At 38.1% G+C, this 13,114-nt stretch overlaps 1 non-coding gene across 1 annotated transcript; it reads right to left on the bottom strand.

Annotated features, from left to right (window-relative positions):
- Positions 1-12,214: 12,214 nt before the first annotated feature.
- LOC132494498 (small nucleolar RNA SNORA57) lies at positions 12,215-12,333 on the bottom strand. The gene has a single exon (XR_009533078.1). It is a non-coding gene; the product is annotated as a small nucleolar RNA SNORA57 (small nucleolar RNA).
- Positions 12,334-13,114: the final 781 nt, after the last annotated feature.

The raw sequence follows: 13,114 nt of genomic DNA, 5'->3' as shown, positions 1-13,114 counted from the left end.
TGATCTGGCCTTCCCTCTACAGGCTGCTTTCTTGGACCATTTCCCAGTACCAACTATTCAGTTCAGTTCCTCTGAGAAGCAGATACCATGATGGAATTGGAGACGTACGAGACTTATTAGGAGGAAACACCTGTGAAGGTTAATGTGGAGTAAGAGCAGGGGTTAACTAGGAAAGTATTGATATTATGATGTGGAAAGAAGGAAGGAAGAAGCAGCATCAAGAAAGTCTTGCCCAGGCTAATGAGTCTCTTGTCAGCAAAGACTGCCCACTGGATGAGTCCCCATTGGGCCAGAACAGTCCTCTTCTAGTCCACTCACTACTCAGTCACAGGGAAGAGCCTGGGGGAGTGAGGCATTGGTTTGAACACTGTGAGGATGCTGAAGGTACCCCAGGTAGAGGCTTCAGCCAATATCCTCCCTGGGTCAAAGGTGTCAACTTAAAGAAAAATGAAGTTGTGAGTTAAGTTTTATTCAGGGATCTTACTGAGAACTATAGCCTGGGAAACAGCCTCTCAGTAGGTCTGAGGGGACTGCTCCAAAGAGGTAGGGGAGGAGCCAGTTAGTATACGCATGAATTTTTTGGCTGGAAAATACATGTAGTCATGCATACATCTTGATAAAACATTACTGCTATTCACAAATACAGACATCTCAAGTTAATGATTTTAGTGCTTTTCTACTGTAGGAAGATGCAAGAATCTGGGGTCATTAAAATTCTCCCTTAGATATGCACCTTAACTATCTAGGGGTCCAAATATCCAAAGCACAGAACTTTCATCTTGATTTTCCCATCCTGAATTCCCCTCAGGGTGCACTGTTGCTGTGTTGTGTCTTAACCCTTTGTATGATGATGAGCGACAGTCTTTGTTCTTTTTACTTACAAAGGGAAATCTAAACATTGCACACCCATGACTGTCACTTCTATCCTTCCCCCACTGATCTGCAATGCCTGCTTTGTCATAAATCAGGTCTCTTTGTTCGCATGGGTTTATTTTGGGGCTCTCTATCCTGTTACACTGATTTTATATGTATCCCTGTGCCAATACCATATTGTCTTAATTATAAGAACTTTCTATTAAGTCTTGTTATTTGTAAAGCAAGTATCTGCATGTTTTTGTACTTATACAGGTGTATCTGAGCTATTCTTTTTCCTTTCCTCATTCACATAAATTTTCCGATCAGCTTGTCAAGTTCCAGAAACAGTCCTTTAGTGTTTTGACTGGAATTGCATTGAATATTTAAGATCATTGGGAAGAACTGACATCTGTATGGTAGTGTGTTTTCAAATCCAATGACATGGTATATCCTTCTGTTTATTTCTTTTTAAATGTCTTTCAATATTATATATATATATTTTTCCAGAAAAGGCTTGCATATCTTTTAAAAGATTCATCATTGGTACTTTAAATTTTTGTCATTGTTGTAAATGGCATCTTTTCTTCAAAAAAGTTATATTTTCTGTTTCTTGCTGGAGTATAGTCATGCCTTTCAGAATTGTCCTTCTTTGAGGCAAAGAGGTCTGGCCTTTATATCCCACATCTACCAGTTACTGGCTAAGGGCTGCCCTCAGGGACTGGGTGTGACCCTATGTGAGGAGTCTCTTGGCCTGAGGCCACTGTCTGGAGAATGACTCAAATGAGAGCTGCCAGCTGTCGACATTCCCACCAGCTGGGAAATACTACTTAGGCCTGAAGGGGGAGTCTCAGCCTATCAGAGCAACTATTAAATGTCCTTTAACAGATTGAAGAGTTCTCTTTTATTCTCAGTTTTGTTAAATGCTCCTGCTTTGGCAAAAGGAGAGGAGGTGTCTACCTGTACGGTGTGGGGAATTGGATGTGGGGTCTGACTGCTTCTTTTTTTTTTTTTTTTTTTGCGGTACGCGGGCCTCTCACTGTTGTGGCCTCTCCCGTTGCGGAGCACAGGCTCCGGATGCGCAGGCTCAGCGGCCATGGCTCACGGGCCCAGCCGCTCCGTGGCATGTGGGATCTTCCCGGACCGGGGCACGAACCCGTGTCCCCTGCATGGGCAGGAGGACTCTCAACCACTGCGCCACCAGGGAAGCCCTGACTGCTTCTTAAACAGACTTTCAACTCATCCTGAATCGGCCTCACCTTTACCCCGGGTAACCCGAGCTTTTTCTGTGGTTCTGCAGGACAGACTGGCTTGCTCTTAGGCTTCTCCCACTGCAGCATAGGTTTTAGCTTTCTTTGGTCATCCAAGTCAGTTACCACTTGACTACCTGCTTTCTGACCTTCAAAGGTCTGATGCTGTCTTCTCCCCTGGTCTCTTTCTTTTTTATCCCTTAATTGTCATTTAAGTTGGGTTCAGGAAGGAACAGAGGTGAATTGTGTGTTCAATTGTTCTTGCCTGGAAGCTCTCTCAGTATCTGGATTTGGAGATTTATGAAACAAAGGTAAAGTGGGCGGAGTTTGACATAGGCTGTTTCTCATGGCCCAAATTACCCCTTCTTTCTTCTTCATCTTTGCTTGCCTAACCCAACCTTCGGGTCTCAAAGTAGTAGTCACATTCTCCAGGACGCCTGCCTTCACAGCCCAAGTCTGGGTTAGCTACTTCTTCTATGTGATTGCAGTATAAACTTTGTTCCTCTTATTGTAACATTTATCACACTTTGTGCTAAATCCTTGTTTACCAGCCTTTAACATCTCATAGGCTACACATTTATTGACGGGGATTGTATTTGATCTCTATTGGAGTCCCCAGTCCCAAGCACAGAGGTGATTTAAGAGGTATTCAACAGAGTTGTACTGAGTGAATATATATTGATACATAAATAAATGACACAGCTTTGAGTTGATTTCCAATAAATGTAGTAACTTACAAAGCTCTCACTTTTCTGTAGATAAATATTTTTTCTTTTCTTTATTTACTGGACTCTAGAAACCAAAAAGTCAATACTAGTTTTATTTCGATGGTCATTAGACTCATAGATATTAATGTCTTAACCAATGCCATTTTAAAAGTACTTGAGTTTATCACTAATATGGGTTAGGAGTAGATGATGTGTAAAGTTCTCTCTCTCTCTCTAAGTTCTTTAAATGTTTACTACTCAAACTTCTAATTTTAGTATCTAGGCATTATAAAAATCTCTAGAAGAAAGGCATTATGACAACTACTACATAAGCAATAAAGTATGAGGATAAAATATTAAAAATGGAGAAGAGATTTAAAAATAGTTTAAGTGTTTAATAAGTATTTTTTGGCTCATAACCCAACTTTTAGGAAATATAAGCAATAACAATCATTAAGGCAACCCTTCAATATTATATTTTTGCTTACATAGTTTACCACTCTTTAGTACAATACTAATAGTGCCTTAATTTGTTTTCAAAAGCGCCAACCACAGAACAAAAGTCATTCTAATGTAACCTTTTCAAGGAAGTCCTTGGAGAGTTTATTTCATTGATGTTCATATACAGGAAGAAATAAAGCAAGTTTATGATTAGTTACTCCTCGTCTGATTCTGAAGCTACAGGAGCCCCTTTAAGGAATATTTGTTTAAAGAATGCCCTGGAAGTTGCTTTTGTGAAAAGCAAACTCAGTCTCCAATGTGGAAAAACTGTTGTAGGATCTGTAATTCAGCTTCATCGGAACTCTGGAAAGGCAGACTTTAAGGGGCATTCTTTAGCCTTTCATGTGTACACTTTTATCAAAGAAGACATTCTCATTTGCTCTTAATTTTTTGGCTTATCTGATAAAAAAAAATGTACAAAGTAGATAGTGTGAAAAATATAGTGTGAAAAATATACTACTGAGAAACCACCAATGCTAATATTCTGTTGCATAGATTTCCTCATTTTTCTTTCTCTATATAAAACAATATTAACATAAAACAAGTGTTGTCAGAAATCACTGATCTTCAAACTAGGTTGCAAGTTATCAGTGAGTGAAGATATTTTATTGGTTGTAACCAGCATTGACTTGTTTTTTTAATTGAGATATAATTGACATATAACATTGTATTAGTTTTAGGTGTACAAAATAATGTATATATTGCAAAATGATTACCACAATAAATTTAGTTAACTTCCAAGCAACTGTTAAATTCCTCAAGAAATAAAAAGTAGAACTACCAAACAATCCGGCAATTCTACTTCTTGGTATTTATGTGAAGGAAATGAAATCACTATCTCAAAAAAATATCTGCACTCGCATGTTCACTGCAGCATTATTTACAATAGCCAAGACATGAAAACAACCAGCACCCGATTTTAAAGGGTAAAAGTTACTGGCATTCACTGTGATAGAAAGCCCATTGTCTCCTAACCACTAGAGGGCAGTATATTACATTAGTTAAAAAAAAAAAATCTCAGACAATACAACTTAATACAACTCGACCTAGTTTTACAACTGATTATGATAAACATAAAATTACAAGTAATTTTATGTTGGACTGTTAGTTTAATGGTATGTGAGGACCTACCACATGGCATACACTGAGTTAGGGATATACTGATGAATAAGACATGTTCTATAATTTAGTAAGAAGACAAGGATGATAACTCAAGGCAGTTAGTTATTCACTTCGGTTTGGCTTGTGTCTGCCTTTCCAGCCTCATATCCTGCCACTCCCCAGCTTGCAAGCTGAGCTGCGGTCATGCTACTACTCCTAATTGTCTTGCACATGCTGTTCTCTCTTCCTGGAATATTGTTTGTGCTTCTCTCTGCGTGGTGAACCCCAATTTACACCTCAAACTCCAAAATCCTGACTCTCCCAGGCAAAGTTAAGTGCAAGCATGTGCTTTCTCCATTCCACTCCTTTGGAACCAAGTTTAGTCCTCTTAGAGTTGAGGACATATGTCTCTTTTCCCTAGGAAACTGAGCTGCTAGAAGGCAAGGGATGTGTTGTTCATTTTTGTTTCTCTGGCTGTGGTTGTGCCTATCACATAGACAGTGCTTAAAATGCATATTTAATATATGAGCAAATAAAAGTGCTATGAATAGATGCTGTAATGAGATAATTTCCTCTAGAGTCTCTCCATTGATCCTTCTACGCTCTCCTTCTGTACATGCCACTAAAAAGCATCTATTCAGTCTCCATAGCAAATGAAAGACAGGCTGCTTTGACTTGCTGATGGTGCGGGAGAGTTAGGCTTTGCCAAATAAGAAAAGGAAAGGGAAATGAATTTTGGAGGATAATTTAGTTTTCCCTGATATTTCCCCCATGACACCTTGGGGAATGATCTTCACTTTAGCAACACACAGCTGAGACTAAATAATCTTTGCTCTTCTGTCCCTATCTTACAGTAGCCAAGTAGGCAAAGTGGTTCTGTTTGTCATCTGGCTAGCAGTTAACAACCCTGACACCTTTAACATTAAGAAGACAGGGTGCCTAGTACATTCCATTGTGATCTACAAAAGCTAAAGGAATCAGTCAAGTTTCAACATGCCCCAAGTACTCATGTGGCAAATTAAACAATTCTCCATCCAAGCAGTATATGTAGTTTTTTAATAAAAGATTTTGTTATATATTCACTTTAGATATGCTTGCAAAAAGATAAAAAGGTATTTTTAGCTTGTTTTAAATCTTATAGAAATGCCCATGCTCATAATCATCTAGGAAATTCTGCTCTGTAAAGAGACGTGGTTGTGCATTACAAGGGTTAAGTGAGGTCTAAAATCAAATAGACTTTGGTTTGAGTCCTGGGTATGACTTTTTCTAGCTCTGTGACCTTGGGCACATTACTCAACCTCACTTCACTTCAGTTCCCTCATTTGAAACATGGACACAGCAACAGTACTTCCCTCACTGGGTTACTAGGACGATTCGATGAGGTCCTGCATGTAAAGAGCGTTGCACAAGATTTGGCATATTGTGAACTTTCAAAAAATGTTAGGTATTATTACAAGATAAAGATCTTTACTGCAAGATAAAAGCATTTTTTTCTTGGTGTGTAGACTTTTCTTTTTCAAATAACCAGCGCTTAATGGATTTTTTCCCCCCACTATGGCTGTAAGAAGTTTATTCTTGCTGGTTTGATAAGACATATGACATAAGCAAATGGGGGCTTGAGAGCATGAGGACTTTGGTGAAGGTAAAGTGAAGCCCCTGCTGTGGGATGCGATAGCCTGGGCTGGTGGGGATCAGACTCCACGGGCCTCAAAAAGTCTCTCACAGTATTTCCCATCCAAAGAGTTTTTACGTTTGCTGCCCCTGCGGATGCAGTGGGGAATACAGCCTTGTTATTAAACACCTTGAGGGTCTTCTACTACTTTGGCAAGAGTGAGATTTTTCTTCTACAGCGTCACTGATGTTGAGCTTGTAATATGGCTTTCAAACAGATTATCTAAATGATCAGTTCCTATGGGTAGGAATGTTACTCTGTATAATCCATATCAAAATGGCATACAGGGGCTTCCCTGGTGGCGCAGTGGTTGGGAGTCCGCCTGCCGATGCAGGGGACACGGGTTTGTGCCCCGGTCCGGGGAGATCCCACATGCCGCAGAGCGGCTAGGCCCGTGAGCCATGGCCGCTGAGCCTGCGCATCCGGAGCCTGTGCTCCGCAACGGGAGAGGCCACAACAGTGAGAGGCCCGCGTACTGGAAGAAAAAAAAAAAAAGGCATACATACGTAAGTGATTAATATATTTTTAAGCAAACTATTAAACATATGTTTTAATGTTTTATATAATTATAGTGACATTTGTTCTGAACCAAAAATTGGGATGTATGGTACAACAAAAAATTTTAAACGTTTTAAGAGTTTAAAACATTTTAACTTTTAATTTTGAGATCATTTTAGACTTACAGAAAAGTGGTCATGACAGTACAGAGAGTTCCTACTTACCCATTACTCAGCTTTCCCTAATGTTAACATCTCATATCACCATGGTAGAGTAGTTAAAACTTAGAAACAAACATTTGTACAATACTGTTAACTAAACCACAGATTTTATTAGGATTTCAACAGTTTTTTCTGTTAATGTCCTTATTCTGTTTCAGGGTCCAACCCAAGACAATAATGTTACATTTTGTTCTGTCCTTTAGTCTCTTCTAATCTGTCACAGTTCCTTTGTTTTTCCTTTCCTTTCACGACCTTGATAATTTTGTAAAGTACTGGTCAGGCATTTTGCAGAATGTCCTCAGTTTGTCTGAGTTTGTGTGATGTGTTTCTCCAGATTACTGAGTTTATAGATTTTGGGGAAGGGTGCCACAGAAGTAATGTACCCTTCTCAGTGTGATATATTAGGGGGTACAGCATAATGACATATTCTCTTACTAGTAATTTTAATCTTCATCACTTGGTTCAAGTGATAGCAGCCAGGGTCTCCTTTCCTATAAGATTACTTTTTTCCCTTTGAGATGAATAAATACTTTGGGTGAGATACTTTGAGGCTATGTAAATATTCTGCTTCTCCTTAAACTTTCCAGCTGATTTTAGCATTCATTTGTGGATCTTGCTTGTAACAATTTTCTAATGGTGATTTTTCTATTTCCCTCATTTCTTCTACGTTTATTAATTGGAATTCTTTTGTAAAGAAGAGTTGTTTCTTCCCTCCCATTTATTTATTTAATCATTTATGTCAGTATGGACTTATGGATATTTGTCTTATTCTTTGGGTTATAATACAATATTATCATTATTTTTTTGGTCAAATTGTTCCAGTTTTGGCTATTGGAAGCACTTTTAGGTTAGTTCCTGTGTCCTTTTATTATTTATTTATTTATTTATTTATTGTGGTACGCGGGCCTCTCACTGTTGTGGTCTCTCCCGTTGTGGAGCACAGGCTCCGGATGCACAGGCTCAGTGGCCATGGCTCATTGGCCTAGCCGCTCCACGGCACGTGGGATCTTCCCAGACCGGGGCACAAACCTGTGTCCCCTGCATCGGCAGGCAGACTCTCAACCACTGCGCCACCAGGGAAGTCCTCCTGTGTCCTTTTAAAACAGTTCCATTTTTATTTACTCCAGGCCTATCTTGTATTTTCCCTGTACCAGTTCTAGAATCAATAACTTCCCCCAAAACCCTGGTTCCTTCTATTAGAGAATAGTTTTTAGAAACCAAGATCTGAGCGTCAGGTTCTCTCAGCAGACAGAGCAAGGAAATATGCATATGTGTGCTGACCGATGTACACATATATGTCTGTATTTTTGTATCCATCTATCTGTATATATATTTTAAAACAGCATGAATTCATGCTGACTCTGACTCCCATCCAGCACCAGAGGTTTTATTCTAGCTTTAACCTTTTCTGGAAAAGGCAAAACCATAAGAACAAAAAATGGGTCAGTGGTTGCTCAAGGCTGCACAAAGGAAATTTTGGCTTGACAAATCTTCATGGTTCAGTGGTGGTAGATGCACAACTCTCTGCATTTGTCAACATTCATAGAATTGTATACCACAAAAAGTGAATTTTACTGTGTGCAAATTAGAAAAAACTTTAGCCAGAACATTGGAAGAGCTCAACATGGAATGCAGATCGTGATGAATAAATCTAACTATTAAAATTAATGACATAACCACACTGAAGGGGATGGGGAAGAAAGGAGCTGACCTACAAAACTTTGGAAAACAATATATTGAATGAATCAGTAAGACTAAAGGCAAAAGGAATGGTATAAACACTGTACTTTAGTTGGTAAGTTTTTTTCTCATAGGTATATGAGTTAGCAGTTATGAAACTACTTTTCATTGTGTACTAGGGTTAAACAAATTAATGCACTCATTGTGGATAATGAGAGCCAGGTTTCTTAATGCCAAAGAAAGAAGAAAGAAATAAACATTTTTGAATAAATAAAAGAATAAACATTTTTGGAATTTTTAATATAAAATATCTATAGAGCTGTAAAAACTAAGTCATATTTAGTTACACATTTAAAGAATTCTTTTAATTGGAAAGGGTAAAATTACATGAAATTGAGAAAATCTTGTACATGTTACAAGCTATTAAAATATATGCAAGTGTGTGTGTATTTATATATGTATACAATGTAGTTTTCTCTAAAAGCATCAACATTTGTAGGAACACAGGCATTGCCATTCTGACTCAAACTAATGAGGTTTTGTTGTTATTAGAAACAAAAATTTACCTCTATGTTTCTTGTATTGAGTGTTGTTGGTGCATTTTATTGCCAATGTGATTTATTTATTTTTAAAATTTTTACTGGAGTATAGTTGATTTATAATGTTGTGTTAGTTTCTGCTGTACAGCAAAGCAAATCAGTTATACATATACATATATCATTCTTTTTTAGATTCTTTTCCCATATAGGTCATCACAGAGTATTGAGTAGAGTTCCCTGTGCTATACAGTAGGTCCTTATTAGTTATCTATTTTATATATAATAGCATGTATATGTCAATCCCAATCTACCAATTTATCCCTCCCCCCCTTTCCCCTCTGGTAACCAAAAGATTGTTTCTACATCTGTGACTCTATTTCTGTTTTGTAAATAAATTCATTTGTACCATTTTTTTTAGATTCCACGTATAAGTGATAACATATATTTGTCTTTCTCTGTCTGACTTAACTTTGCTCAGTATGACAATCTCTAGGTCCATCCATGTTGCTGCAAATAGCATTTTCATTCTTCTTTATGGCTGAGTAATATTCCATTGTGTGCGCATGTGTGTGTGTGTATGTATATATATATATATATATATATATATATATATATATATATATACCACATCTTCTTTATCTATTCTTCTGTTGATGGACATTTAGGTTGCTTTTATGTCCTGGCTATTGTAAGTAGTGTTGAAATGAACATTGGGGTGCATGTATCTTTTTTTTTTTTTAAACATCTTTATTGGAGTATAATTGCTTTACAATGGTGTGTTAGTTTCTGCTTTATAACAAACTGAATCAGCTATACATATACGTGTATCCCCATATCACCTCCCTCTTTTTTCTCTCTCCCACCTTCCCTACCCCACCCCTTTAGGTGGTCAAGCATGTATCTTTTTGAATTATGATTTTCTCCAGGAATGGGATTGCTGGATCATTTGGTAGTTCTATTTTTAGTTTTTTAAGGAACCTCCCTACTGTTCTCCATAATGGCTGTACAAATTTACATTCTCACCAATAGTGTAGGAGGGTTCCCTTTTCTCCAAACCCTCTCCAGCATTTATTGTTTGTAGATTTTTTAATGATGGCTATTCTGACCAGTGTGAGGTGATAGCTCATTGTAGTTTTGATTTGCATTTCTCTAATAATTAGTGATGTTGAGCATCTCTTCATGTGCTTTGCCAACATGGACTTAAAATGAGGTTATGGTAATCCTCTTTGATGTCAATTTTATTTTAATATTACATATATATACTTCAGTATGATTTTATTTATATAAATGCTCAAAATGGACTAATTAAACCTCTGGTGACAGAAGTCAGAATAACAATTATTTTTTGGGGGTAATGTGTAATACTTCTGGGGTGCTAGTAATGTTCCATATCTTAATCTAGGTGGTGATTACTTCATAAAATTTTATCAAGATATATATGATATATACATGATTTGTTCCCCCTTTATATATGTGTTATATTTTAATTAAAACTTTTGCTTAAAAAATTTCCAGACTCATGCTTGGACAGTTCAAATATCCAAATGTGTTTCCATGCTATTGTAAGTAAGTGATCCTCTCTGATGGTGATTTTAAAGATAAACCTGTCTAAATTTCTCTTATCAGTTATTAGAAGCTCTGCCTCCTACAAGTGTGTCTAACTTTTCTTTTGATTATTTTTTTCAAATCCCTTTATTTATTTAAATTTATTTATTTATTTGGCTGCATTGGGTCTTCTTTGCTGCACGCAGGCTTTCTCTAGTTGTGGCGAGTGGGGGCTACTCTTCGTTGTGGCGTGTAGGCTTCTCATTGCGTGGCTTCTCTTGTTGTGGAGCACGGGTTGTAGGCGTGTGGGCTTCAGTAGTTGCAGCATGCAGGCTCAGTAGTTGTGGCGCATGGGCTTAGTTGCTCCATGGCATGTGGGATCTTCCCGGACCAGGGTTCGAACCCGTGTCCTCTGCATTGGCAGGCGGATTCTTAACCACTGAGCCACCAGGGAAGCCTGGAAGTCCCTCTTCTGATTTTTTGATATCCTTTGCCTAAGAGATTACTATATCTTGTAGTAAGTTTTATAAATTTATTCATTGAGGAAAGTGATGCTTTCTTTGATTCTTCTAAATTTACTTTTTCAATTCGAAAGAGAATTCTTTTTCCCTAAAACTTAAAACTCAGTGTGATAAGGCATTTTTCTTTCTTACATTATTTAAAAATATATATACTATCACATTCTCACTTAGTCTTCACTTTTGTAGCATGCAAAATGCTATTCTCTTTCACTTTAATTCAAAAGGAACCTCTACTCTTTGTCTTTCTACTTTTCTCAGTTTTAATGAACCCACTCTGGATCTAAAATACTAAAATTTATTTTTGGGGGAGTTATGGGCAATATTGCACAGTGATTCTAGTACTGGACAATGTCATAATGTATTAGTAAAGTACAAATCTTATCCTGCTTTACCAGCTTACTATTGAGGCTGTTTTGGCCTAGCCTGACTTTGGATTTTAACTTTTTTTTTTTTTTTTTTTTTTTTTTGCAGTACGCAGGCTCTGTTGCACTGTTGCAGCCTCTCCCGTTGCGGAGCACAGGCTCCGGACGCGCAGGCTCCGGATGCGCAGGCTCAGCGGCCATGGCTCACGGGCCTAGCCGCTCCGCGGCATGTGGGATCTTCCCAGACGGGGGCACGAACCCGTGTCTCCTGCATTGGCAGGTGGACTCTCAACCACTGCGCCACCAGGGAAGCCCTGGATTTTAACTATTTTTAACTATCCTTGTTTGTAGAGGCATTCTTTGATGCACAAATGAAAGGAATTAAAGTTAGGGATTATTAACTGTGGAGCTGGTTTGGCACGTAGGATGCTGTTGAATACATCTCCAGTAGCATATAAATATAAATATAAATCTTTGTCTTTAAAAAAACCCACAAATTTTCATTTGAGATGTTTGGAATACTTCACAAACATCATGGCACATCCATTTGGCCTGCTTACCCCATTGGAATATCATTATTTATTTATTTGTTTGTTTGTTTATTTACTGTAGAATAGCCTTTATTGTTTGCAATGCAATGTGGAAGAGGAGGGGATACCACAACTCTGGCTCCTAGGACAGCTCCACAGACCTGAAATCAAAGAAGGAGTGAGTACCCCAGGAAGGAGCCTGCTGAACCCTGGTTTTGCCCTGCTCCTTGGAGCCTGGTGTCTGGGCACTTGAGGTTAGAACCCACGGCATGGAAGCCTTCTGTGCCGAAGATGTGACACTGGGAAGGCCAGAGCCCTTTCCCTCGACCTCCATACATTACCGGGACCGAGAGGAATGTCATTTAATAAATGACATCAAAATTCAGAAAATTGTATAGATAGCATAAAAAAAGTCCAAAAATATTTACTAGTAGAGGCATACAACTTTCTATTTTTTAAAATCTAAGCTCTAAATTTACTCTTACCTTCCTAAATTCTGCTCTTATACACTCCAAATAAGATGCTACAAAATGCTTCTTCTTTCAGTTGGTCATGACCTTGGGTGGGTTTAGCTGTCTCTGGATTATGGTAACAGAATAATGGTTCACCAGAAATAGTCACATTCTAATCCTCATAACCCACGACTATGTTATGTAAAATGGTGTATTAGTTTCCTATTGTGATGTAGCAAAATACCACAAACTTAGTGTCTCAAGACAATATAAATTTGTTACTTAGTTATAAAGATCAGAAATCTAAAATGGGTTTCTGTGGGCTAGAATCAAGGTGTTGATAGGACTGTTACTTCTGTAGGCTCTAGGGCAGAATTTGTTTCCTTACCTTTTCTTGCTTTTAGAGGCCACCTGTATTCCTAAGGGTGTGGTCCCCTCCTCCACCTTCAAAACCTGCAGTTTAGCATAATATACATCTCTCTCCCTGACTTTAACACTGACCCTCCTGCCTTCCTCTTTTACTTATCTGGACCCTTATGATTACACTGAATCCACTCAGATCACCCAAGATAACATCCCCATCTTAATATCCTTAACTTAGTCATATCTGCAAAGTTCCTTTTGCCATCTAAGGTCATATCTTCACATGTCCTGAAGAGGAGGATGTGGACATCTTGGGGGGC

This window comes from Mesoplodon densirostris, chromosome 7 (assembly GCF_025265405.1).
Source record: "Mesoplodon densirostris isolate mMesDen1 chromosome 7, mMesDen1 primary haplotype, whole genome shotgun sequence".
NCBI classification, from domain to species: Eukaryota; Metazoa; Chordata; class Mammalia; order Artiodactyla; family Ziphiidae; genus Mesoplodon; species Mesoplodon densirostris.
This window is presented reverse-complemented; position numbering and strand designations above follow the sequence as displayed.